At 48.6% G+C, this 27,837-nt stretch overlaps 1 long non-coding RNA gene across 2 annotated transcripts; it reads left to right on the plus strand.

Moving 5' to 3' along the window:
* The first annotated feature begins 5,995 nt into the window (after positions 1–5,995).
* LOC129737302 (uncharacterized) lies at positions 5,996–25,942 on the plus strand. Of its 2 annotated transcripts, none has more exons than XR_008735003.1 (2): positions 5,996–6,116; positions 23,890–25,942. It is a non-coding gene; the product is annotated as an uncharacterized LOC129737302 (long non-coding RNA). The 2 variants fall into 2 exon arrangements; XR_008735002.1 differs by lacking the exon at positions 5,996–6,116 and adding an exon at positions 21,616–23,619.
* The last annotated feature ends 1,895 nt before the right edge of the window (positions 25,943–27,837 follow it).

A 27,837-nucleotide genomic window follows, 5' to 3' on the forward strand; every position in this document is an offset into this window, starting at 1 on the left:
GGTTCTGCATAACACCTTTCTGGTCTTTAAATTAGAATGCATTCTACTTACAAAGACAAAAATAGACTTGCATTTACAAACAGCACAGTTGATGCCTGTGTTCAGTAGCTGTGTCTGGAAAAGTGTGAATGGAAAACCTGTTACTTAATGGAAAAGATAGCTGTTTTTTTGCAAATGCAACGGGTTCAAGCACAAGCTCTCCAAAAATAGAGACTTATACATAAAATAGACAATGAGAATCAATTTAGAGGATTGAGTACTGCAGTGACACGATTTGTATTGTATCAAACTGCTTTAGCTGTTGCTAGAAGCAGGCAGTTCTAAGGGACTGGAATGGCTGGTACCTACAGCCTTCCTGTGTATGCTGAGATGTCTCTGGTCTGATCAGAGATGCCCCTTTCTCAGTCTCCTGTCCCTAACCGTGGGAACAGGCATAAAACCATCAGTGGTTTTCTCTTCCAGGAACTTCTCTGTTTTCCCCTTGAGCCTGTGTGAACTTCCAGTGCCTGCGGCGCTCTTAGCCAGGGCCTCACTGAGCTGCTGCCTGCAAGAGGAATCACTTCTTTGCTTTGAACCCAATTCCTAGTTTTATTCAGTGCCTCTCAGTTTTTATCCTTGAAGCATCCACTCTTTCTGCTCTGGATGTGGTGCCGCAGTACAGCATGTCTGCCGGCTGCTGAGGAAAGGCTGCCGTGATTTTTGTGTTGCTGACAGAAGCGCTCCCCTGTAACCAGATTTGCCCGTCTCTGAGGGTGAACGTAGTACTTGTCTGCGTTACTGGGAGTGATGGGGTGCGCTGACTGGGCCAGCTCCAGCCAGCTCCTCCATCTTTTTCTGAAAGGTCCTTCAGAAAGGGAGTTAACGCATCTGCCACAAAAAGGAGTTGGTTCTTCCCATGCCCTTCAGCACTCACAAGGAAGAAAGGTGCAAGTTAATGGCATTTTAGGACTTGTCTTTTCAGCTATTTTCTCTTCTGTGCTGTGCTTCCCCCCGCCCCCGAGGGCACTGCTGCTGCTGCATATAGGCTGGAGAGGATCAGGCAGAGTTTAGTCTCCATATGTCGGTGCTGCTTGCAAACTGGGTTACAGGTAGTGTGATTTCATGTGAGCAGGAGGAGGACTATTTTTGTTAGTTCCAATTTAGCCTTTCGTTCAGAAAGGTACCTATGAGACGGGAGCAGTTCCAGAACTTGTTTGGTTATTACAGAGCAGTGCCAAGGATGCAAAGATTATCAGAGCTTCAGAGCAAAATAACATGGCAATGGAGGAGCAGTGAGGCCAGCCTTGGATAAGGGTGCAGGTTTCTCTGTGCCTGTAGGCTTGGCACAGAGTGCTTATGGCAGGAGCGGTTGTCTCAGTCCGTGCTGTTACTGTGGAGGATGAACATCTGAAAACTGCGTTAGATGGGGGTAAAAGAGTGAATGCAATCAAACACTGAAGGAATTCTTTTCCTTTCATCTCTTTACTGCCCACCTCTTGGCCATCAGGAGTTCAGCCTGTTTGTGTGCAGGAGCACCTGGTAGCCAGCCTGATGAGAAACCGCCTGGTTTGCCTCTTGGGTTATGGCCAAGAACAGGTGAGGTGCTTGGCGATCAGCAGGCTCCAGTTAGGGCTGGGGGACGTGGGGACTGAGCTCACACATCCAGGGAAAGCATCCTGCTAGCCCCGGGACTCGGCTCTGCCTCTCCCTGCCTGCAGCTGCGCAGGTTCCTCTCACTTCATAATGCAATTGTGAAGTGGTTCCCTGTCTTTCCCTGTGCTGGAGCTGCTGTATTGGAATCAGAAGCGGCAGGAACACGACTGAGTCCTTGCCCACTGGCCTGAGGAGGCTTCCAAGCCTCCAAGAGAGCTCCAGGTAGTTGCTGGTGAGAAGCAGGCCAGCTACGGCCCCGGCTTCGTTGGGTGTGATGACTGTGTGAGCTGTCGGCTGTAGCTCTTCTGGGCTGATAATGGCTCTGAGTGACTGGGAGTGCTCGTAGTCTGATTTTTCCAGGTTTAGGGAAGCCTGTGCAAGAGCTCATGGCTTTACTGCAGGAGATGCTGCCGTGCGAGCGGGTTGATCCGATTTGGTGCAAGGTTAGGGTAACAAGTTAAACTGGTTTTCAAATACACCATTAGTCTAGAGGCTGAGAGATTTCTGTGGCTACTAAATGGTGTGACAGTTAGCCTTGCTATTCTGCAGTGTGACAGATATTGGCAAAAATGAAGGGAGAGCAGCTGCTGCTCTGCAGCTGAAGCAGCATGAGCTCGTGCATCGAATGCTCTGCATCTCGCTGGCCTGGCAAGAGGGAAGACAAGTGGCTGTAGGAGCCCGAAGCCTTGAAGACAGCGGGAGGGGTGCTGTCATCTCGGCGAGGTGGCTGCAAGCCTTGCGGGTGGAACTTGCCTCTTGATGCTGCCTGTTTGCCGAAAAAGCCTTGTTTGCAGCTGTGTGTTGGATGTTGCTTTTCCCTCCCCAGCCCTGCAGCCACCTTTCACCTTTCCCTTCCCTACGGCCAGATGCCTGCACTGCTCCTGTACGCAGGGGAGCACCTGGCATGGCTAACGTATGCGCGTCTCGCTTAGCTACGGGCAATGCTTTTTATCCCTTGCGTGGGGTGGGAAGGAGAGAATTACATCCCTGCATGTGCTGCTTTGCCGGTCACATTGAGAGAGAGCGATGTCCGCTGTTGAAGGGAGAGTGACAGTTCCTAATCATTCCCAGTGGCAGGCAGGACTGGCCCAGTGTCCCCTGCCGCCCGGCCCAGCAGCACTGGTGTAGCTCAAGGGAGCGATACTGTAAAGCAGCCGGTCGGCTGTGTTTGCTCCGGCAGCTGGAGCGAGTAGCACTTTATTCTAGAGGTGAGAAATTTGCTTTTTCACTGTCATGGAAAACCCGGGTTGAGCTGCTGGCCGCCTGTGGCAGTTTCCACAAGGCTGTAATTGTCCTGTCCTTGTAGGGGTGGTTGGAAAGCTGAAAACAGCTGGGCTGAACCACGCCAGCGAGGGAAAAGCTGCAAGTAAATAGCCCGTGCTTATGAGAACATTACCCCTGCTGATCCACCTGGTCCTGCTGCATACTGCAAAGTCATTGCTTTTCAGGGCAATGTGCTCACGCAGGGGGTGGCTTCAGTGTGCTGGGTTTTTTGTGTGTGTGTGTTTGCTTTTTTTCTGAAAAGGAGACGACCGTACCTATGTGGGTCACTGTGGGCCCTGGCAGTGGGGCCGATGCTCTGGCAGGCTGCAGACCTTTAGCCTAAGCGGGGAGGGCTGCAGCAGAGCCCATGGGTGGCTTGGTCCTGTCTCCAGCCCACTGCTGGGCTGTGCAGCAGGGGGGGCAGGAACCCTGGCAGCACTCCTAAAGAGTGTGCCAGCCTGCCTGAAGTTGCTGCTTTACACCCTGTGGGACGTGGATTTTTATTTTTTTTTTTTTTTCATACTGAGATTTTGAAATAACAACTTGTCTTCTATCCTGCATCTTTCTATTTGTGCACAGAAGCGGTATAAAACTTGAGGAAAATATCCACCACGGTAGGCTTCAGATTGGAGACTGTTGGTCCTTTCCGCACGCCTGCTGGTTCCCCTTGTGTTCCTGAACCACTGTGACACCTCTGTGCGCCCACCCGGTGCCAGGCGGAGCAGCGTGGGGACCCGCTGCAGTCTGGGCGCGGGTGCAGCCAATGCAGGCAGCTGAGCAGCACGGCAGCCCTGGCTGCACGCTGAACCTCCTCCCCAGGGCCCGGGCTGTCAGCAACGCTCTCCAAAGCATCAAAAATGTCACAACGCGGCCCCAAGCTTTGCAAACAGCAATGGCAAGGTGTGTTGCCGTAGTGCAAGCCTTGCAGGTTTTAAGTGTTGGTTGGAAATGCCCTTTAGAAGCAATTCCCGTCTCCCTGGATGTTTTTAGTAACTCTTCCTCGTGTCTTTCTGCTCTAGGTTGTTGCTGACTTAAACATCCCTTCCTTGGTTTTCAGGGTCCCAACATGATAGCGAGTGTGACGCTTCCATGTGCTAATGAAGAAGGTAAAAATCAAAATCAATGTATCAATGCCCAACACCAAAATTACCAGCAAGATGGTTCTGGTGCTGAATTCCAGTGCAGGTGCTCTGGGTGTACAAAGTCTTTTTTTCGCTGTGACCTGGGAAGGCAGCGTAGGTGTTTTGGTTTCTATACCTGCTGATTGCTTCTCTCCACCTTGGGCAGTAAGAGATTTTTTTCAAGCTCGTGCTCGCTTTCTGCTTTCAGTAGGTCATCCCTCATATCTTCGTTCTGCTGTGGCATTTATCGTTCAGGTGGGGGACAGTGGGATGCAGTGTGACAATTCACTTGCATGTTTGAAAGAAAAAAAAGCTTGCTTGCTTTGTGCCTGTGTGCTGTGTAAAAGGGTGTGTATTAAAGTGCAAACGGCTGGTAATCCAGGTGTGGGAGAACAAGGAGGTGCCCCTGAGCTGTGTGAGATGCTCCTTTCTGTGGCTGTACGTCCACACTGAAACCCAGGCAGCTCCCTAAGTTTAGAAACAAAATCAAAGCAGCTTCCTCACCCCCCAGCTGTGCATGAACCTGCTGCAGGTACTGTTTCCACACGAGGCCTAACGGTGGTGGCTCTGAGGCTTTACCACAAGGGCTGCCTGCCTCCCAGATGTTGCACACATCAGCAAGGGTGAGAGGGGTTCCAGGGTTTTTTTGCAGTAGGTACCTCGTTACTCTACCTCCAACCAGGAACCAAAGCACTTAGTTCCACCTCCCTCCGTGCGGAAAGCAGAGGAGGTGCCAGCGTGGTCACTCGGTTTCATGTTGGTTGCTGTGGCGGTACCCGGAGCGCCGCGAACCCAAACTCCTGGAATGCATCGCTCGCAGGGCTTGGCTGGCAGGCAGCTGCGCGCGTCTCTGGGCTGCTGCAGAAAGCCTGAGCCTGCAGGATTGACTGCAGCAGTGGGAGCAGCTGCCCGGGGTAGCTCTGGTAGTGCTGACTCCCTGACGTTGCCTCCAAGTCCAAATGCACTCTATCGCTGCAGCAGCCCTGGTCCCTAGTTGTCCTTTCTCTCCAAGGGCTCTTGAAGATGCTATTTTGGTGGTCCTTCAGCCACTGATGTTTTGTTCTAGTTATTACTTTTAATTTAAACAATCATCTGAGACCAAAAAACACCTGTTTGAGGTTTCCCCAGAAAATGGGTAGCACTTATCAAGCAGGCGGTGGACTGCCAGCACTATAAACTACTTGCATGGCTGGGTGGCTTGCTGAAGGTATTCCCTCTTCTGAGGGGGAAGCATGACCTCCCCAAAACGCTGCTGATGCTGAAGGTATTCCCTCTTCTGAGGGGGAAGCATGAGCTCCCCAAAACGCTGCTGATGCTGAAGGCACTGGGCGAGCGGTGCTCTGCGTTGCCCCTGGGACCCCAGCTTGGACCTGCCTGCCCCACAGCTACCACAGAGCTCAACTGGCGCTAGCAGTCCTGAGTCTGGTCCCTAGTCATCTGATGTATGTTCTGACCTATACTAGCATTTTAATATTTGGTTGGGGTTTTTTTCCCCCTCAGGAAAGAAGTAAATTTGCAGAAGGAAAATCCCACAGAAGCCCTTCTTTCGGTGCTGCCGGGGCTGGATTTCAGGCACAATTTATTGTGGTGCAACACTGGTTATGAGAGAAGCGCAGTGCTGTTTATCTTTCTGCTGTGGACAGATACGGGATTAGTTCTCTGTAATCTCTCTGGTAAGAGATGTGTTCATCCAGGGTGAATCGGAGGGGCTGCGTGAAGTGAATGGGCTTTTTCCCTGAGATGAGACTGGCTGTTGATTTGACCCGTGGATCCGTGCTAATGCTGTTGTGCTCTTAGGAGTTCTCGATGGTTTCATATCTATCTCTGAGGTGTAGTTTGTATGTAGAGAGAAGTGTACTTGTCTTAGAGGAGAACTTTGGAGGCTGATGAACATCTTACCCATTAGTATTATAAAGTTCAGTTTTACTGATTCTTTTTTCTCTCTCTCTCTTTTTTTTTTTTTTTTTTAAGGAATTCTAGCCGCGTGAGTGCATGAGAGAAAATAAAACCACCCAAGACTTTGCCGTGCCTCCCGTGCATCCTGAGGAATGCACTTCTTGGGATCTTGCTTTTCCTGTTTCCCCTGTCAGAGCAAAGCAGGTAAGGTGTCAGGCTGCTTGCGAATGTTTTATGTGAATGGGAGGTTTTTGGGGGGAGTACAGTAACCAGCACAGTAATCTGGCATTTGCAGATAATGCCTAAAAACTTGCTCTTTGGCCCTTCCCGGAGGACACGGTGGTATGTGATAGGTTCCTGCTCTGAACCCCGGAGCTCCTGGGCCTGCCCTGGGTGCTGAGGGCACAGCACCCAGCCAGCTGCCCTGCAGGGAAGGTTTTGGCCACCAAGATTTGGCGTAGCGGCCGCGGTAGGGACTGCGGGCGCCCAGTGTGTCACAGGGAAGGAGCAAACCCACCCCCCAGTAAACCCCCGAGTCACTGGTGCGGCTGCTGCCATGGGGAGCAGTAGGCTCTCTTGCTTTTATTCTTTTAAATTCAGCGCTTGGAGACAGTGTGTAGTACTGTCCTGGGAGTCAGCTGGCACAGAGCTGGTCTTCAACCTGTCGGAGGTTTGGGCAAGTCTTTAGGTTCAGGTGTGGTGGGGGGCTGTAGGTGTGGGACAGCAGAGATGTCCACATCAGGGCAGCTCGGAGGCTTCAGCCTGGACCATGTGTGCAAACAAGTGGGGTGCTCCAGGGCTGTGTGCAGAAATAGCTTAATTTCAGCCTTCACAACCATCACCCCCCAACGCTGAACTGCTGTGAACACGCAGGAGCCTGGCTCCTGCCTGTGCCTCGAAGGAGCCTTAATGGGAACTGCTGTTTGGTCCCGCTTTGTTCTTGCTCAGTTCATTAGACAAGACCTTCTTGGTTAATTGAGAAGAAGAAAGAAGGAAAGCAGTAATTAAGTGAACATGTGAAGCATGCACAGCTATGGGCATCTTGCCTTCTTAAAAAAATCCTCATTGTAATATCCTGTAAATGTGGCAGTATGACCAGGCGGGGTAGAGAGAGGGAGCTCCTGGTGCGGCGCTGGGAAGCAGATGTGCATGGAAAGCAGGGTCTCAGCAGCTCCTGAACAGAGGTGATGCTGGCACAGAGAACCTGAAACCATCTATCTTAATTAAATTACATATTGATCTCCTATTGGAATGTAACAAATTCTACGGCTTCAGAGCTGTAAGAAGTGAACACCACATCAGTGGCTCTGACAAATGTATGGATGATCCATTGCCTGTCCCTTCCTGCTCTTCCCAGAGTCAGAGGAGGAGGCTGGTGCAGCAGTCACATAATTGAGTGCTTGGTTACGTGGAGATGAATAACCCTGTGTGTCCTGGGGCTGTGATGCTTCATCTAGACATGTCGTGCAAGAGGAACAGACCAGCTATGCATGCTGCAAGATGCACAGAACCCCCCCTCTTTTTGCATTTGTTTCCCCAGGCTGGAAGGAGCTGATTTTCACCCATCTACCACCTGTGGTGGGCTGCATTGCTGGTGGGGGATGATGAGCATGGTTTTCTGCTCCCCAGGCTCTGCTCTTCCCTCCACACCCAGGAGGCTCCACTGCAGCAGAGCTCTCTCACCAAGGAATTTGCCAATGCTGGCCATGTTTTCTGCTGAGTAGTTCCACAAATTTCCAGCTTGGCTTCATCTGCTGGCACAGGGTTGCTGTGCTGGGACTGAGCTGCCCAGGGCAAAATAAAGTTATGGCTGCCAGTCCAGCTCCAGCCCCTGGGCTCAGCACAGGCTCCTCATGCCTCTTCATACCAGCCCTGGATGCTCTCAGAAAGGCATATTTCCTTACGTGTGAGCATCTCTCTCCCCCTACCACCAAGCCAAGGATAACTGTTCCCTGTTCCCAATGGCTCGCCTGCTGATCAGGTCCTAGAGCAATGAACACTGCAAAAATAGAGATAGATAATGCTAAAAGTAGCTTTTGTCCTCTGCAAAGGGGAGGCTGGCTCTAGCACAGCTGTTAACCTGTGTGACTTCAGGGTGGCTGACAGCAAACAGCTGGGGCTCACCGCTGAGATGGTATAAATAGAGGTCGGCTGCTTGTGCCTTTGCCTGCAGAGTGACACACACCTTAGTCCAGGAGGTGGCTTCTAATCTTTTAAACAAGTTGTAAAAATTTTTCAGTGGTCTTCAGGGTTGTGATGTTCAGTTTGTCAGCTGGGTTGGCTCTACCTGTGGTTCGTCATCCCCCACCTCTTCTAAAAGGCAGTGATCTCTCATTATGAGGTCTGCCTGTGACCTTTATCCAAATGGGGACATTTAGTTTGGAAAACGGAACCAGCAACACATCTGGTCTATAGGGAACTGGTGACCATAAATGCATTTGATAGGGAGCTAAAAGAAATGTCCATAACTATCAGTCAGGATGGTTTTTGGGAAACCTTCCCATGGCTGTAGCAGTCAAGTGCTTTGTCTGCCTTTGAGATGGTACTTGCTGCCTTTGGTTGCTGGAGCAAGAGGTGCTCTTCTCTGCTGCTCCTGCAGTTAAGCATATCCCCAAACACAGTGTGCTGCTTTGTACTGTTTCAAGCATGTGTGCAAACGGACAACCTAAATTCCTGGTTTTAGCACCATGGAATTGGATAGAGGAACAGGGAGGAGAGGAGGAGCTCATCCAAGAGGAGCATGTGCTTAAACTGTGATGCTACGGATGGAAAACCACAGGGTTTTCACTTCGTATGCCACTGCCTGCTCAAATTTGCTGTTATGGGAGTTAGTGACAAAACTTGCATCGATTTGAATAGAGCAGGACGAGTTCACTGCGTGCCTGTGTGATGTTTTAATTCTCACTTCCTCGTGCACTGACAACACAAGCCCTGAAGCCTTTGAGGCTGAGTGGGCACCTAACTCCGAAGTCTGAGGTGTGGGGCTGCAGCATCCCTGCCCAGGCTCTTGTTGCAGAGGAGTGGCGGGTGGTCAGCACAGAGACCACCCTTGAAAGCATCTTGATTAGACATCAGTCTTTAATTAGGCACCAGGAGAGCTGCTGTATACCAGACCCCTTTATATACTGTATGCACATCTCCCTGTTTCCCCCTGACTTTGTGGCTATTGCCTGCCTTCTCCATCTCATTACTTGTCTCTCGTTCCCGTCCCTTCCCCTGTGTGGCAGTAGCGTAGGTGTTGGGTGGGAGGGAGGCACAGGCTGCAGCTGAGCTCCAGGGGGGTGGCAGAGGGACAGGCTGTGATTTTTGGATGCCCTTTACCTGCTGTTCTAAAAAGACCAAACAAATAATAATAAAAAAACGGCTGTTTGCACTTGGAAATAACCCAATTTCTGCTTTTTAAAAAAATGTCTGCGCTAGCAAAGTCTTTCAATTCCAGCTAACGAGGAAAGTGGCTACAAAGATCAATACTCCTGAATGCGTGCAGCCAGGACACCGCCGGGACTTGGATGGCAAAAGCTTGGTATGATCAGGCTGTGTTGTGCTTGCTGAAAAATTCCCCTTTCTAGAAAAGCAATCGGGAAATTTAGGCTTGAGGTAGTGGTTGGAGTAGGCGACCTTGAAGGCTGTGTTGATACAGAGGTAAGCCCATTCCTTGGATGCCTTCTTGTTCCTTCAGTGGGGGATTAGAAAGGAAAGCCAGCAGGAAACCTTTGGTATTTTAGGAGACTTGTGTGGTCTGTTAAAATCACTAATAATTACCCATTAAGACTTAATAGTAATATAACTATGGCAGTATGTTGGGTATTTATGTAAGCTTAGTATAAACTAAACATGAGGAGGCATTTATGTTGACACACTTGACCAGGAGTTAGAAAACACTTGGAAAAAATAATATATATTTATAAAATATATTAAATTCATGTTTCTAGGAATAGCTTTCTGAAAGTACTCTTTTTTTCCCACCATTCTGCGTCCTCTGTCAGGCCATGTTAAACGTGCACAGGAGCAGACAAGCTGTGATGAACGAGGACATGAGTCCTCGTGGCAGAGCAGGAGCTCAGCTGTGTAAACCTGGCTCTGCTTGTAGCGGTTCAGAGGGACCAGCCAGACACCAGCCTAGCAGACGTAACAACTCGCAGCTTTGGTGTACCCCGAAAGTCAGTGGCTCCCATTTTAAAATGGACCGAGCAGCCAGAACTGGATGCCGGAAAAACTGTTTAGGAAGATGCTGGTCTTCATCCAGCTCATAGTGAAAAAGTATATGACTCTGGACAGGCATCCTCGTTGATGTCCTGAAGGGAGACGGGCTCTTTGCTTCTCCCTGAGGCAGGACCAGTCACAGCTGTGGGTAACAGCACCTCAAATGAAACCATCTGGGCATCACCCTCACCCCCTCTCGGGAGGAGCAGCAGTTATTCTAACCTGTATTTTTAGTAGCTCGCGTCTCTGTGCACTCTCCAGATACAAGTGCCCATCAATAACATATTAGGATTTGAATGACTAAATCTGTGGAGCAGCAGGGGAAGAAAAACCACGTGAGGAGCCGTCATTTTGCACTCCCCGGGCCATGCCATTCCACTGCAGCAGGGAAAACCTTTGTGGTTTGAGTTAAACACTGCACTGCTCCAAAGGCAAATACTGCATACTCAGAGTCTCTGCTCACATCCTTGGCATCTGCCTTGCAGGCGCTTTAATAATGCGCACAACAAATTCCCTGCCCACAGGAGAAAGCACTGAACCAGGCGTGGACAAGCTCTCTGAAGGATGCTGCTGACTGGTAGCCCCCAGACTCCCAGAGCTGCAGATGTAGGGTATTAAACATTAATGGGGTACTAGAGAGATACTAGGTGGTGTAGGGTTGATGCTAATCATGCTCAGCTGCAGTTTCTGGAGTTCTAAAAGTCGTTAGTCAGCAAAGAGGGCTGAGAGTGCTGAATGGTGCACTGGCTGCATCCTCTCCTGACTATGGGGGGGTGTGTGCTACTGGTGCTGCCTTGGGCACATCAAAACCAGCTCCAGCACTGGGAAACCTTCCCTCCCAGCCCTGGGCATGTGTGGGTACCAGCAGTGGCTTGGGATGGTTTGCTTTGTGGAAGTTGTTTTCCTCCCAGCAGGTCAGGGAGACCCTCCATGTCATGGCACCAGCTTTTCATCAGCAGTGGGAGATGTGGGGGTGGCGCCTGCTGCTGAGCCGAAGGGCTGGTGGGCAAAGAGCTGCTGTGAGCAGCAGTGTCACCCTTAGCACCAGGGTCCTGCCAACATACCAGCCCTCCTCGCCTCTTGGCGGGCAAAGACAATTTCTTTAAAACCCTTTAATCAAATTATGTTCTTAAAAAATGGCTCCCGAGTCTCCTCTGCTGAAGGCATTTATTTGCTTGAAGGGCATCCAGGAGCGCTTCTTTGGGCACCAGTGCCAAACCATTTTCTGCTTGCAAATGGGCTGAATGCTGCTGGTGCTCTGGATGCAGCCCCAGGGCTGGTGGTGGAGCTGAGCAGTGCTGCAGCTGCTCTGCAAAGCGCTTGGGCTTCTGTGAGCCGTGCTCGGGGCCCTGCGGCGGCGCAGGTGATGCAGGAGCCAGCTGGCGAGGGAGACCTGGGTATCGCAGTGGCACCTGCTCCCCTGCTCAGGGTTTGGGTCCTGAGGTGGCCTGCAGCTCTGGTCAAAGCAGGGGCAGGAAGGGGAGAGGTGGCTGAAACACCGACCGATGCGCGGAGACGCCCCCCAGCTCCCCTGTCCCTCTCTGCTGGGGCTGTGTGGGAGCAGCCCTGGGAGAAGCGGCTGCTGAGAGCGACCCCGGAGAGCCCCCAAATCCAGCCCAAATCCCCCTGGAGGCACCTGGGTCTCCTCACATTTGGCTTAAGGGGCTCTAAATATCAGGAGCTGCCCTGGCCTGAGCACGATGCTCAGGGATGCTTTGGGCACCTGCCCCTGGTGCGTCGCAGTGCCCCGTCAGCGTGTGCACCCCACGGCTGCGTTGGCCGTTACCCTGCCTGTGCTGAGCCCTGCTTTCTGCGGGGTGGGGGGGTGGGGGCACAGAGTGTGTATGAGCCCTCTCTGACAGCATTTGCTGGCTGCACCTGACTTCAGCATCTCTGTGGGAGCAAAAGCACTCATAAGGTGGAATTTTGCACCGGTGACTTTTCCAATTGCTTTGGAAAATAAACTGATGTGCTCTAGCAGGAAAGCGGTTACAATATTTCTGGGGACTTCCAGCAGTGTCTGCGTGGCCCCAGGTTTCTCTGTTGCCTCTGCTCTTTCATAGGTGAGACCAGCTGAAAAAGAGTGAACAATCCCTCACAGTTGTTTTCACGTGCGCTTTTGAAGTAATATTTTTACCGCAAAGCAGCGCAGATCAAAATGCATTCAGGTTGGGAGGTGATACCATAGAAAAAATTTCTAAAAAAGTTAGCTCATTGACTTTTCAATGCTGAGGTACAAAGCAAAAATAAAGTAATTCTTAGGATAGCTTTTAAAATTTCTGAGGGATGCAGCTGTCTTTCACTGGCCGTTTCAAAACCTAGAGCTATGCTTTTTTTAGACTATGGTAAATGGATGTTTTGTTAAAATCCCACTGAGCTGAGCTGCTTTCTGACTCCTGTTTCCTAATTCTGATACTTGCGCGATGGGAGGATTCATGCCCGTCAGCTTTATACCTGACAACAATTGCTTTCAGATCTTTCATTTGCCTTTAATAATACTCTCAAGTTTTCTGTGCCGTGGCCCGATGTCTGCTCCTGCCAGCTTTGTGTGCACAAGGGAGCTGGTCTGGTGAAAAATTCAGAATATGCGGAATACTCTCAGTTTCTGTTAGAGCTGGGGTGCTCAGGTTTGTAGAGTTGGGGCTCTCATCCTCATCATCTTCAGGAGAAAACACATAGAGAAATGTGTTGCCTCCAGCATCGGTCTGGGGCTCAAGGATCTGCTGTCAATTCCTGCGCAGATCTCCCGTGTTAGGATGGACAGGTCCTTGACTCTGGGGTGTCTGAGTTCTGCTTGTGGAATCATAGAATCATTGAAGTCAGAAAAGACCCTTAAGATCATCGAGTAACGTACATGAAATGAGGATGCCAAAAGCTTCTCGTTCAGAGGCTTGAGAATAAGCTTGCGGCTGGTCATGGGATGCTGGGGAATCATGGGCAGTAGAAGTACCAGCGAGAGAAGAGAGCAAAGCCCAAGTATCTAACTCATCTGTGGGCTCCTTGTTATTGATAATGCTCTGAGGAGCGTTTCTAAAGAAGGTGATTGCACTTCAGATGGAAACAGTCACCAGAAAATTACTCTTGCCTGTTCATTTTTTTCTCTAAATGGCTGTGGATACAGCCTGTAACTGCCTATAACCCATTTTTAATATAAGGTAATTTCTGCTTAAACGATCTCACAGCTCTCAAGGATATGCTAACATTTACCATCATCTATTAAATCTACATAGGAATATTTCATTTCTTCTGTAATAGCACAGCTGACGCTCATGAGAGGTTGCTTAATTATGCCTACATTTTGGAAGATGAAAGCTAAAAATAAATATTGGTACAAATCAAGATTTTACTTGCAGCCATAAAGAGCCGAGAGCAAAGATTCAGCATCTTTAGATGAATATGAACAATCTCGTCCAATATTGGCTTGTTCCTTTCTAATTGCTGATGGGTTTTACCTGATTTGCAAAGATTTAAGAAACAAGGGTTTCTTTGCCTGTGTCATTCCGATGTATTGGTTGGATTTGGCATTGCTGATCTGGTTGATGTAGTGACACAGACTGTTGTGGCTCCTGGCAGGGACACGGCTCTGGTCGGGAGCGCAGGGGAAGACTTCAGACCCTGTCTGACCAGGCTGGGAGGGAGCTGGGAAGAGCCCAAAGCACGTGGATAGAGCAAAGCGACCCCTTCGTGGCACCTGGGAGGAGTCCTCCTGGGTTTGGTCCCTCCATTAATTTCATCACTTATTTTGTCATGTCATCAAGCTGCTGCAGCATGTTAGGCTAAACAGTTTTCCTCTCCTGGACATCACAGGTCACCAGAAATCCCTCATTTGCAAGACACTTACTGTCAAGTTCCTACATATTTCTTACTGAACCAGCAGAGACTCGGAATCACTTGTCCCACAGAGTTTCCCCAGAAAGGGGCAGGGAGGGCCACCGGTCCGTGGCTTGGCAGGGATGGAGGATCTGTCTCTGGAAGCCGGCAGAAGACCTGAGGAACAGCAGGAGGGACTGTGCTGGAGGGACTGGCACCCTTTTGCTGGTCTATCAGTATCTAAGTGCCTCTAGCACACGTACCTGCGCCTGGTGTAACGCGTGATAGGAGATCAAACCCTAGTGAAAGCAGAGATGCAGTTAGATGTTTCTCTTACCAAAGCAAACCCAGGCACATCAGTTACAGATGGGTTAAATCCACGCCACCAGGTATTTTGTTATTATTCTGGTTTACTGGGAGCATAAGAAGGTCAGAATCATTTCTTGGCCAAGAGAGATGTACACGCAGTATTTCGCCAATGGATCGACATTTAGGTGGTGATGGGCATACGGACACAAAACTGGAGAGCACACATCCACCCGCAGTACCTGCGGCCGGTGGGGTGAGGGAGGGAGCTGCCTCTCCCAGTTCTGCAAAAATGCCCAAAGGGAAAGTATCCCCAACCATCTGCCATTGCTCCAGGGCTGAATCACTCGGGAAGCCATCATCTCTCTTGGTGTTGACGTGATGTGTGGTGTTCAAGGCGATCGGAAGGTTTCACGCAAAAGATTGCTTAGGAAACAGGATTTCCTTGCAAGCACATCTGTCCCCCTGGGGCATGCAGATGTGTTGCTGCAGGTTCTGCTCCTCGGTTTACAATTAAAACAGAATAACACTATGGAGGAAGGCAGTTGGTGACTGAGGAGGTGAGACTTGTAGCCAAAGCTTCTCAATTTTGCTGGCACCTGCTATCTTTTTCATATGATGGCACCTAACATCTTCTTTATCTTTTTTCACATGTTCACTGGCCATTTGGGAATGCAGCAGATGGCAGCTATCCTGGAAAAGGACCTCATCTCTGTGCAAGGTCCTCATGGACTGCAGGAGGACCGGCAGCCTCCAGGTCAATGCAGTGGTATAGGTGTGATCACAGACACTCCAGTGTCAAAAAAAACCCCATCCAAAACCAAAATAATGGGTTTCATCCCAGCATTAAAAACTTCCCACATGAACTGTTTTGAATGACTGGAGGGTGGCAATCTAAATATAAACCTAACTTTTGTTAAAAAACTGATTTCAGGCATGTATGTACAGCTTCGGCTGACTTTCCAGAGGAGTCTGTGGGAACATCTGACAGCAAAATTAAGTTCTATGTTTCTTGTGGGAGTTCATTTCCTACAAAAGCCGTAAACGCCTTGTTTCCCTGGCACTCAGGGGTTTAAACCTGTAATCCCAACAGGACATGAACTGTTTTTAATTACCTCCAGCGATGGTATTTCGTCCTTTGAAGGAATCGCTTGGGGAGTGGAGGGGAACAGGGAGGTTTAGTGCAAACGTGAGAGTGTGATTTATTTTTAGAGCCGGTGTTGTGATCAGCTCAGCCACGGAGGTTTTGTCACTGATTTCAGCAGGTCACAAGTTCACACACCGCTTTTGAATTAGTTTGGGAGAACAAAGCAGTGGGAAGGAAACAGGAGGCCGGGGAGCAGGCAGAAAAATAAATGGGGTAAGAGACCAATTAAACTGGACAAAAGCAAAGAGACAAACAGGGAGCATGGTGAGAGCTTTAATGACTTCTGCAGCACAAGTCAAGGGTATTTCAGGTGTAACCTTCTTTGCTCTCTCATTTAAATAGCCTCATTTCTACCAAAATAACTGGTTACATGACTGGGGTGAGCTAGCTTTTAACCTTTATGTAATCTTCCTATATAAATATAATGTTTTTTCCAGATAGGGTATAGGCTTGCAAAGGAGGTGGCGGTGTGTGATCAGATGCCCACCGGAGGTGGAAGGAGAATGAAACTCAGACCCAGGAAAATGCAACAGCAGTCATCCTAATCCAATGAAGTTTGCAGTTCAGACACTGGAACCACTGCAAAAAGTAATAGGCCATTAAACCCCAAATCACACTGCACGAGGTCTAACGAATCATCTGCAACTGCCTCATCACATGCACGGCAGCCCTGGTGCAGGGTTTTATCCAGCACGCTCACTGCTCTCGAAATCAAGGCCACGTCTTCTGCCGTGTCTCGGTTTGCTGGGAGCAGGACAGGGTTGTCAGAGATGCCCATGTGCCTGTGGCGGGGGATGCTGGAAGGGAGGGCAGCCGCTGCGGCACACCGGTGACGTGCCAGCAGACAGCCCGAGCGCCGAGCTGGCACTGGTACGCATCTGTGGTAGGATCCCAGTGATGAACTTGGGAGCTTGAGGTGGCCCCATCATCCCTGTAATGTAAATGCCTTGTAGTGTAGCGTAACGGAAACTGCTACATAAATATATATATTTATTTATGTAATAGATAATAAATGCAGCCCTTAAGCGAGGGCTGGCTCCTGCTGCAGCGAATTGGATTGAGGTGGTTGTTACACTCCTGCCTCTGGGAAGGGTTTTAGGGGGCTGGAGGCAGATGGGTGCCCTGGCTGGGTGATGGCAGCCCTGTGTCTGCTCCCAGAGGTGCCACCGAGGGTCCAAGCGAGCCAGAGGGCAGCATGGATGAGCTTTCCACCAGCAGTAGAAACGAGGGAATCAGCTCCCGGCCAGCCGGCTCTCCTCCCACCTCCTGATACACACCAGGGGTGGATGCTGTCACAGTGGCCTTCCAGCTATGCCAGGATGAGCCACTTGGGAGATCTCGGGAGCAGCTGTGGGAGCTGCTGGTGCTGCCCATCCAGGTGGGTTTTCTCTTCCCCTCATTTGCTTTGCTGCCTTCTTGGAGAGAACAGCTTGGTGCCTTTGAGCTGAATAGCTGGTGGTTCCCCGGGAAGTGATCTATTTGCAAACCAGGAAGGTACCAGAACAGTCACATCAAAATGGAGTGGTGTAGAAAGTGTCACTGTTATTTAAAAAAAAAAAAAAGGTATTTTTTGTAAATATGAACATCAGATGAGTAGTTTTCCCTCTGTACTCTGTGATGGAGAACTCTATGGTTGGAATTCTGAAGAAATGGAAAAATTCTGAGAATTGTAACTTCTATGAAGCATGGAAGCCCCCCATTAGATCCCAGGGGAACTGGTACTTTCAGCATCAGCACCATTGAGGACACCTAGCATCAGTGGACTCAGTGCTAAAGAGCCAAGAGCTTCCCTCTCCCCTTCGCCGCCTGGCCCAGCAGAACTTTTGGTGGCTGCAGCTCTTCAGCCCCAACCCTTCTGCTGGGAAAATAATCCGTAGGCATTCCGGCAGCCAGCCCTCGCAGGTGGTGTGGCTGGCGGGGACACCGCAGCAGCAAGTGCCACCCAGAGCCATGCACCCAGCACCAGCTCCTGCCGGCATTTGTTTCAATGAGCTGAGGACACGGGGACGGCACAATGGCTTGTGGCTGGGTTCATAAGCCGGCGGCGTTTGCACTTAGGGTCCGTGGTATCTAACAAGATTAGCAAGCCTCCATGTTTGGTGCAGTGGCATTTCGCTGTTTGCAGTGGGATTGACTTTTTAAGCGCCTTTCTAGTCAATACCAAAATTTCCAGGATTTATCTCAGTAATCTTGACAGATGGATCCTATTGATTTGAATGGTAGCTGGGGAGAGGGGGTATATAGGGAGCTCCTTATAGCTGTTTACAGAGCAAACAGCTTCCATCTGCTCTCTGTTTTACTGTAAAGCAAAGGATCAGTCAGCTGCTGACTTTAATAGATGACCGTTATTAGAAGCAAGTCGTGCTAATTACTATCCTCCCCAGCTCTGCTCAACTATCCACAGTTTAGTCAGCATCTGGGGGGGTGTGGGGTCTCCCCTTACGGCTCTGTGGTCTCCAAGCCATACATTTCAGAGAGGATCTCTCAGCCAGGAGGTGCTTCTGCCTCGCCTCCTGCTCCCTGTGCTCAGAAAAGAATACTTGCATACGCATCCCAGGCAACATTTTGTCTCCTGTTTATTTCAAAAGCCTTTGTAATAGCTGAATTGCAACAGTCCGAACATCACCTGGAATTCGACTTCCTCCCAGATGTACAGAATTCATACTCGGTTGTGTATCACAGCATTAAAAACACTCAGGAATGTTCCCCAAAGACCATCAGCAGGTTCTTCCACGGTCTCATTAACTACCAGCTCTGCTCACACCCCACCAGCACCTGGGTGCAACGCAGCAGTGCGTCAGCCGTCTGTGCCTCCTCGGTCCACAGCCCTGCCTCTGTGAATGAAGGGGTGCCAAGCCCAAAATATCCATCCTTGTTTGCAAACTGTATATAACGTACCAGTAGAAATGTGATCTAAATTGAATTGGGTTTGTATATGGCTTTTAGTCCTCTTCATTCAAAGACCGTATAGCGGAAAAATCCTGAGCTGACACCACAAGCGGGATGGGTGCGTTAAAAGTGCTCACAGTTGTGGTGTGTGTTGGAGGCAAAGTGCCTGTCAACCCAGAACTGAAGCATTTGTCAAAAATTCCACTTGTTTAGATAGATTTCAGTCCTGACATTTATTCCAGTTCAATGTTCTGCTAGGAAGCATCATCTGAAAGAGAATAAAAAAATCTGTGTTTTCTAATCAACGGTTTGCAGGAACTTACGCTTCTTCATCTCAGCTCTTGACTGGGTAAACACAACTGAAATTGTGCTGGGGAAATACATGCAGCTCCTTTTGACTTCTAGCAGGCATTTAAAAGTCATTACATCTATTTAATTAGGCTGTTTACTACCTGCTATTCAACTAAGCCACTCCAGATTCAGGCAAGAGCAGCATTTGCTTCCTAGAACCTACTGGCTCTTTAGGTTATTTAGGTAATTTCTGTATTGTTCGGCTCTTTGGGAGTGCGTCGAGCAATGCCAGGCACGGGGACCTGCCGCAGCTGGTGCTGGCCAGAGGAATAGCATTTTTCCTGACCAGCACTGAGCTGAAATTCATCTGGGTTGTTACGGCAGTCCCTGGCTAACGCCCATATTCACTGGTGACAGTAAAAAGCTTGTGTAAGACTTGCTGCCGTCCTCCCGTTCCAGCGCCGGTGATGAGAAATGTCCCTAGCGGGGTGGGAACGGCTGCAGGATCTGGTTTGGGAAGTGCCGGCTGTGGTGGTGCAGCTGTTCGCAGGGCAGTACCCGGCACCCCCACATCCAGCCGATGCTCTCCCGAACCCAGGCTTCTCCCGCAGCCGGGGGAGCAGCCGGCTGCTCCGGGCAGCAGTGGCTCTGCTCACAGCCTTTGCCTGTGAGACTGTTACTGCCTTGTTCAGAATTATTTTCCTTTTCTGATATGCCAGTATTGGAAGGGTGGTGGTGGTGTTTGGTTGCTTTTTTTTTGTCTCTCTCTTTTTTTTTTTTTTTTTTTTTTTTAAAAACCATGACCACTTGAAGGTCGGCTGTCAAAATAGATTGAACGATCTGCGCAGGAAAATTGGAAATCCTGACATCTTGTGTGTAGGTTGTGAATAATGGGCAACACCCTTTGGATCATTAAAATAGAAAATGATCTATTTTCTGATGGGTTTAGCCCATCAAGAAGGCAGGGGTATGACCGCATTGCTGATGACTTGCACCGCTTTCCTGGCAGTACATTCGCTGGCTGCAGACCAGGGGCTGGTGCTGAGATGGATCCCACGCTGGGGGAGGCTTGGCCGGAGGAGGCAGCCGCAGGGTGCCACGACACTCAGCTCCTCTCCAAAGACCACAGACACCCCAAGGCAGGTCTGTTGTCTGCTGGGAAGTGGAGCAGTATTCATGGTCTCTGAACCATGGGCGTGCTGACACTTGGGGATGGAGGCAACTCCATCCCTGAGTGCTATTCAGACCAAGGCATGTCCTCGAATACAGTTTTCTTTCATTCATTCAGAAGAAAATACCAGCCTTGACTACCCCAGTGCTGTCAGAGCCTTTCCCTCGAAGTGCAGGTGCACTGAGCATTAGAAATGAAGGCTATGGTAATTTTGTGTTGCGTGCCTGAGCTTTGGGGCCCAATTGCATATTTTAGCACTTTCTCTTCAGAACACCACTTCTTTTGTTGCTTCCCTGTACTTGTTGGATAGCAAGACAATTTTTCCTTTTTTTTTTTTTTTTTTTTTTTAATTGATAAAGGTCTTTTAGCAAATATAACCAGACTTGTTAATTGATTCATCTTGCAATATTTGTATCTGCTGTCATCATACAGAAAGCCTAAACAAATCTATCTTTTTTATGCGTAAAGTAATGATGAGGATGATGGGAGGGCTGGAGCCCCTCTCCTGTGCAGACAGGCTGAGAGAGTTGGGGTTGCTCAGCCTGGAGCAGAGAAGGTTCCAGGGAGACCTTGCAGCACCTGCCAGTGCCTAATGGAGCCGACAGGAAAGCTGGGGGGGCTTTTGACAAGGGCATGTAGTGATGGGCAAGGGGGAATGGCTTTAGGCTGAGAGAGGGGAGATTTGGATTAGCTACAAGGAAGAAATTCTTTACCGTGAGGGCGGTGAGACACCAGCCCAGGCTGCCCAGAGACATGGATGCCCCATCCCTGGCAGTGCCCAAGGCCAGGCTGGACGGGGCTTTGGGGCAACCTGGGCTGGTGGGAGGGGTCCCTGCCCGTGGCAGGGGGTTGGAACAAGATGATCTTTAAGATCCTTTCCAACCCAAACCATTCTATGATCCTGTGATTCCATGAAAGCAGGATCACAGTGTAACTGCTTTGCCAGTGCAGAGGATGAATGTAAAATGAGTTGGTAACTGCACCTGGGTCCCGAACATGCCAATTTTGGGAACAGACTGGGGTTCAAAGGTGGCCAGAAACAGTCTAGCGCAGGCTACAGCACCTCACCGTGCTTCTTGAGAGTGGCCCAGTATAACACCAGTCAGCTTTTTTTCTTTTTCTTTTGCCTTTCTCTGTTTTTTTTATCTTGATAACCCAAACAGCACAGTTGCCAGCCCTGACTGAAGAGCGGTGCCAGGCATGTATGACACTTAAAGGCAGGGACCGTCCTTAGGAACCACGGTGGGCTGGGGCGATGGCAAACGGTGTCCTGAGGCACAGCAGGGGGAACTGCCCAGTATCACCCATCCAAACTCTTCAACCACCCCTGTAAACTCCCAGCCACCAAACCAACCTGCACAATAGCATCTTTGTGCACCAAGAGCCCGTCAACTAAATTCTGGATGCTGTAGCCGTGTGCCAGTGGTCTTCTTGATAAAAGCGGTTAGTAGAGCTTTATTATTTAGGTTTCTTTGCCTGAATTAGAATTACATTGGCATGCCTTTAGTTTGCAATTGCCAAACAGGTAAAAATATTCAAGTTTTGAAGATCTGTATGTGCAATTGTGTTTGCAGTGATCGTGCAGTCTCTGTTTTAATCCCTTGAGAAGTTCTATTTATAGAAGTGAATGTGCAGTGTAGGGCATTTTCCGAATGGGGTTTCTATCTTTCTGATTTTCATTTAAAAATCTTAAACAAATCAGGTAAAATGGGCAAATAAAATAGGAAGGTCTCTTTACGTAAACCCAGATGTTTAGCATCTTTCACTGAGCTCATGTCAAGGATTTCTGTTGGTAGAAAAAAATATTCAGTCCGTTAATTCCAACCATGATATGTAATTCATACTCATAATTTAGATTTTACAAAACAATTTTAAAAAGAAAAATATTCAGAAAAGTGTCTGGGAACATTTGCTGGATAATTTTCTAGTATTGATATTTCAGCTGTTTGCAATCAATGCTAATGGGAAAGTGATACCAGCCAGAAACCAGCACTGAACTGGTCATTCCTTTTGTAACTCACAGTTAGCGAAGTACAGAAATAAGCAAACACCAAACCCAGTGGAATTAACTGCAGAAGGAAAATTCTTGATTTTTGTAATAGAAAATGATAATGCCAGCTCAGTTAAAGGTATCTACCAAGCTGTGCCCCTTTAAAAAAAAAACCAACCAACCAAACAGGAGTATTTTTGAGCAGATATATTGAAATTCACGTATTTTAAATTGGCTTGAGATTCAGAACTTATATTTTTGCAGAGAGTACACAAGGTGAGCTAAATTCTAGTGAGCTAAAAATGTGTGTATATGTAGAATGACATCACCTTTTATTTCTGTAGTGTCTACACCCCCCACCCTGCCCCAAACCCATTTTTCCGATGTTGTGCTTTCAGATACTGAGGTTTTACAATAAAATTGGAACTGAACTCTTGCAGTCTGTACAGCCCATGGATATTACTAGAAGCGAAAATTTTACGGACGTAATTTTACTTGCAGGGGATAAAACTGATTCACAAAACTTAGGATTAGGTGAGCTAATCAGGTGACAGCGTTTGCCTCCCGAACGAAGCGCAGGTGGTCCCTCGCTCTGCCCCCCCTGTACCTCGCGAGATGCTTTATGTGCCTGACGAGGTGGTGGAGCCTGGAACGCAACGGGAGCTCCTTGGGGCTGTGCCAGCCTCCGTGCCCTGTGGCTGGGCAGAACGCACGTGTACGGAGAGCAAGGCAGGTCTGTGGTTTCCTGCGGGATCTGCTGGAGAACACTTGTGAGCCTCTCCTTCTCCCACGCCTTTCGTTCCTGGGTAACGGTACACTTGCTGTACCTTGAGAAAAACCTGATTTGGGGTTGTCTCGTGCTAAATTTCCAAACCATTGGGTACTCCGCTATACGCTGTATCCATATTTACTGTCTCTTTCCTTTCCCAAGGAAAAGACTAAACACAGCAGATAGGAAAGCTGCAGGTTTGCAGCCCCACTTCAAAGTGAAATAACACCATTGTGGCTCCTGAGAGTTGAAAGCTTGGATTTGATCCTAGACCTCTTTTTGGCTATGCAGTATTTAGGGCAACTGCATTTTTTTTTCCTTTTTTTTTCCTCTTGTGGTTTAAAGGTCTATTCCAATTAAAGGGTGGATGTTACTCATTTAATAAACAAAAAGAGTAAGACAAAAGGCATGCATCTTTATTGGTAGCTCTATTCAGGCTGTGGCCATGTAAAACTGAAGTAGTCCTTCCTCTGTGCCATTGCTACACAACGTATTTATAACGCGTGATGAACCACTCACTGTGCATACACTAATATGCATAGCCTATGCATCAAATCTCAGTGGAACTGGTTGTATCTTCCTGCATTTTCTGCAATGTAATGCTTCTGTTTTCCTAGCAGGAGTATTCGTGAAAGCAAAACAGGATCTCAAATACGGGCGTATTCATAAAAAAGAAATTGCATACTGGTTATAGAATGTGCGACGCAGGCTTCATTAGTTATTTTGTGTGAGTCGAGTGTTAATATGCCCTAATTGAATTTATTATGTAACGTAACATTTATTGTATTATTTGAATATAACATTGAAAACGTGTGTTGGTTTGGAAAGGCACATTAGTAACCCAATTAGAGCAGAAGCCATAGCCATAGATTTGCCAGCAATCAGCAAAGTATGATTTTGTTTACATTAGCTCTGAACATTCACTGTAATAATTAGTCACTGAATATTTTTCAAGTTAAAGGTTAGAAAACACAAAAAAGTGAGAATGGTCTCATTGGTACACCTAATTTCCATATAATTATAAAGTCATCCCACACAGGCAATCAGGTTTATACCAAGCCCGCATGCCTGGCCGTGTGACCTCCACTGCTGCTGAAGCCCTCCTCTCAGGAGCAAGTCAAGGAGATACAGGTCAATGGTCATTGTATACCCAGGTATTCAAGCGCAGAAAGGTGGGGAGGGTGAGAGACTAAGGGCACGGGCAGCATCGCGGCGCATCCCTGGGTACCTGAGCACGGCACGGGGCAATCACCGGCAGCTTTAGTGTGACTTGCATTTCTCCTGTCTTCCACCAACACTCTTTGCTGCAATTAGATCTGGCAACTGGGTTATCAATTAGCACGTTATGTGTCAAAGAGCACAAATATCCCTTATAACAGACCTTCTTTTTCCCATTTTCAGTTGTGCCTACTCCTGCACGGCCCCAGCCACCACCTAAAGAACCTGTGTACGCCTTGCTAGCGGTAGTGGGAGTTACTGTGCATTGCTGCTTCTGCAGGGAGGCCGGCAAACTGCAGCCTCGTCCTTCAGAAATTTCCATCTGCGGCTGAGGTCAACGAGATTGCTTCTCTGAACATCCGTATTGCCTGACGGGCATCCTTCACATTGCAAGTAAACAAAAAGCAACCTGACTTTTTTACACAAAGCGAGACGCGTGGCTGCAGATGGGCAGTAACCGAAGAGACTCAGGCGACATCTCAGCGTGACTCCAAACTTTGTCCAGGACACACACAGGGAAGACAAACCCCAAGAAGTAAATGTAGTGGCAAGTCGCACAAATGCTACAGGTTTCACCAGAAACTTCCTCGTAACTGCTCTGCTCTCAGCTCCAGGGGAGAGCAAAGACACCGCTTGAATTTGGTTATTGTCCCTTATTAATTTTCACTGACAATTTTTAATTCTCATCTGCCAAGGTGTTGGCACGCAGGCCAGGTGAACGTGGCACCTCGTCCCTTCTTGCTGGGGGTCCGGGCAGCTCACACCTTTGCAATCCTTGCTGTCCCCAGGGGCTGGCTCACAGGGGTCTTGCCGCCTTCTGCCGCTCCTGAACGCCCCTCTCGGGCTCAGGCAGCTGAGGGCCACTTTGGGGCTGGGGGCTGAGCTCCCTGCCCGGCTGCTCAGCTGGGACACCTGGGTCTGGGCCAGCTGGGAGCCACCACTGCTGGTTTGCAGGGTGGTGCGAAGGGGGTTCTATCAGGGAAGATGAACTCTTAAATCCTAAATTAATTGCATTCTTTCCAGGCTGCCCAAAAATAAAACCTGGAAACATGCCCCCCCGCCCTTTAATAAATGTAATACAGCTCCGAAGTTACCTAAAAAGAAAGTGCAATCTAGTGCAGTGTGCTTTCACCGTCCTGCTCTATTCCTTCAGTTTCCTTCTGATTTCTTGTGCTTCAGCCCGTGGCTGGGTATGCAGGTATCTGCTTTACCTGCAAAAATGAAATACCAGGAGGAACCGCGCTTGGTGCAGCTGGTGCGTGTTTAGGGTTTAATTCACAGAAGGAGCAGGCTGCCCTGGGGTTGCAGGATTGGACCATGCACAATAAAAGGAAGGAGTTCAGTGCCCAAGCCTGTCAAGTTTAAGGAGTTGTCCTAAAGAAAAGATAAAGAAAGAGCAGGAAGGACTAGGAAGGGCTGCTCTCAAACCTCCTGTGTCCTCCTGGCTCGGTGCTCATGCAGGTGGGTGACGGGTGCCCAGGCAGTGCAAGCAGGCAGACGAGCAGAGGTTTGCAGCCTGGCTGCCATGCATCCTTGAAAAATGACTTCGGCTCCTGAATACGAGGGAACTGTAAAGCCAGCTCTTGGCAGATGCTCCCCAGTGAGACCCAGCTCAGTAACTGCTCTGAACCGTCACACACGGGCCTTACTGAGCCAGAGGGGTCTGGGGATTTTTAGGGGGCTGGTACAAGCCGAGGGTGTCCCCGTGGTCGAGCTGTGTCAGCTTCTGTGGACATGTGTGCTGCGAGAAAGAGGGGCACTGGCAGACAACTGGGCATGCACTTTATATGCCTCTGAGGCCAAGGAGCAGCAGAACGGAGTCTCTCAAGGATCTTGGGAGTAAAGAAACATTAGACCTAATTGCACAGAGAAGCCATCAGATACCCAAATCCCTTTAGGGAACCCAGCTCTAGGAGCTAACCCAGCTCCCTCCGGAGTCAACAGGTCCTGGCACTGGCACCACTGTGACCAGCACTACCAAAAAGGCTCGGAAATTTTTAAGCTGTTATTACAACAGACGGCGTGTCTGCCTGTGACTGGACTCAGAAGCTAAGTACAGAAAGAGCAGAGGAGGTATGTACCATTTCCTATGACTTCACTGTGTTTCCCAGGCAGGAACAGGTCGTTTGAAAATGATTTCCAAACATGTATATATAATTATAGGTGTAATATTTAATACCTATGATTATAATCATAGATATAATATTTATCCCTTAACTTACTGAAAAAAAAATATCCCTTAACTTCCAAATTTGTTACCATAAAAATATAGTTCTTGAGCTCACAGGACGTTAATGCATTTGAACACATTTTTATGAGTGAAGTAATAAACCTAAGTAATTCTGCCGTGGCTTGGGCTCCCATCTATTCAGACTCCAAAGTCCTTCGGGACAGAGCCCGTCTGCCTTGATTTATGCAGCACTTCACACAGCGGGGTCCATTCCAATGAGTAATATTCATGGCAATTTTTTGAAAAAAATTCTTGGCAAAACCCTAGTCATAGGGATGGCCAATGTACTGAGACACAACCCTAAGAGAGGTCTAGCTGCAAAAAGAGAGCAGTGCCCCACTCACCTTCAAGGAAACACATAAATCATCACAGTTAGAATTACCCTCGGGAGTTATCCCAAGGGAAAAGAACAAATTTTCATTCTTTCGGTTCCTTGCCTTGGCTGTTTCCGAAGGTGCCCCCTGCGTCTCTGGAAGGTGCTTTCCCGAACTGGGTCTTTGCAGGCAACCTTTGAATCTTTCCCGGACCACCACCTGCCCCTACACATCCTGCTTCAATCTGTCCTTCAGTGGACTTCAGAATAGCATCCCCAAACACCGTGCCCTCCGCCTGCTTCTTTAGAGGGCTGCTCCAAGGTGGCAGCTGAGATGGAGCAGGTAGCAGACACACGGACCTTAGGGAGTCTCTGCCACCAAGGAAGCTCCTGCCAGATGAACGTCTCCTGAACACGGTCTCTGCCATACCACCTACTCTTAAGTATGAGTCTGTATCACCTAGAAACAACATAAACATCATTGCATGTTTTGGCTAAATGCATCACGATAAAAGCTGTGACTACGTGTATAGCATGATACAGATCCGTGTGTGATGGTTTATTTGCTGCCCTTATTCCTTCTCCTTCAGGCAAAAGATACCATCGCTGCCGTACTTCGGCTGGCAGGCTCAAGTGTGCCAATCAAAAGTTTGTTTTCCAAGGTTAAATTCCAAAATGTTTTGCACAACTACAACTCTAAAGGAAAGCAAAAATTATGGATGCCCCAAAACCATGCAAAACAAAGTAAAGTAAACAACAGAATAAAACAGCTATATGAAACTTCATGTAAATACTTTCAAACATTTCTAATATTCCAAGTTTGTTTTCATCAGCTTTTTCAATTTATTCAGCCATCAACCCTAGTACTCATGGTCTTGCCCTTAATTTCCCAAGCAGTTTTCAAGAGCAGGCCATTGTGGCTTCTCAGACTTTATGCTGAAGTTTTATTTCTTGCTGGGAACAGCAGAAGCCTTTTTATTTACCTTCACATCATGAAAGGAATGGCACAGTATAGAGAATTTAGAGAAACCATCCAGAGCTGGGCATATATTTCTGAAAAGAGAGTTGCAGCAATTCCCCTGCACCCATTTATCATGCTAAACTAGACGCTTGGACCAGGTTTGCTTCTGGTTCTTTTGGGCTAGCACAGATTAAATATGACCTAAGGCAGCAGCAACAGCCGAAGGCCAATTTACGACTTAGTACCAGTGTTTTGGGGGAAGCCAGGTTTGGGGGGAGCTCCAAAGCAATGCTCCTCTTTATAACCTACACGATCAGATTTGTGGGAAACAAGTACCGGCTTGGGACCCCCAAAGAACTGCGAGGAAATCATTTGTGTGAATCTCTGCAACAAATCTGCAGAAGGAAAAGATCCAATTTTAGGACAACACAGAGGCTACATTCATTTCAGCTACTTATTTTCATCTAGAAGTAACGAAATCAGCATTTCAGTGGTGATGCAAACACCTGACACCAGAGGTGCTCACTGGCTTCTCTTGCATTAAATGAAGTCAGTACCAAAGTTGACAACTGCCTCTCTTCACTTACTCAGTAGATAGGAATAGTTTTGCATGTTTTCACACGGTTC

This window comes from Falco cherrug, chromosome 13, assembly GCF_023634085.1.
Source record: "Falco cherrug isolate bFalChe1 chromosome 13, bFalChe1.pri, whole genome shotgun sequence".
Lineage (NCBI taxonomy): Eukaryota > Metazoa > Chordata > Aves > Falconiformes > Falconidae > Falco > Falco cherrug.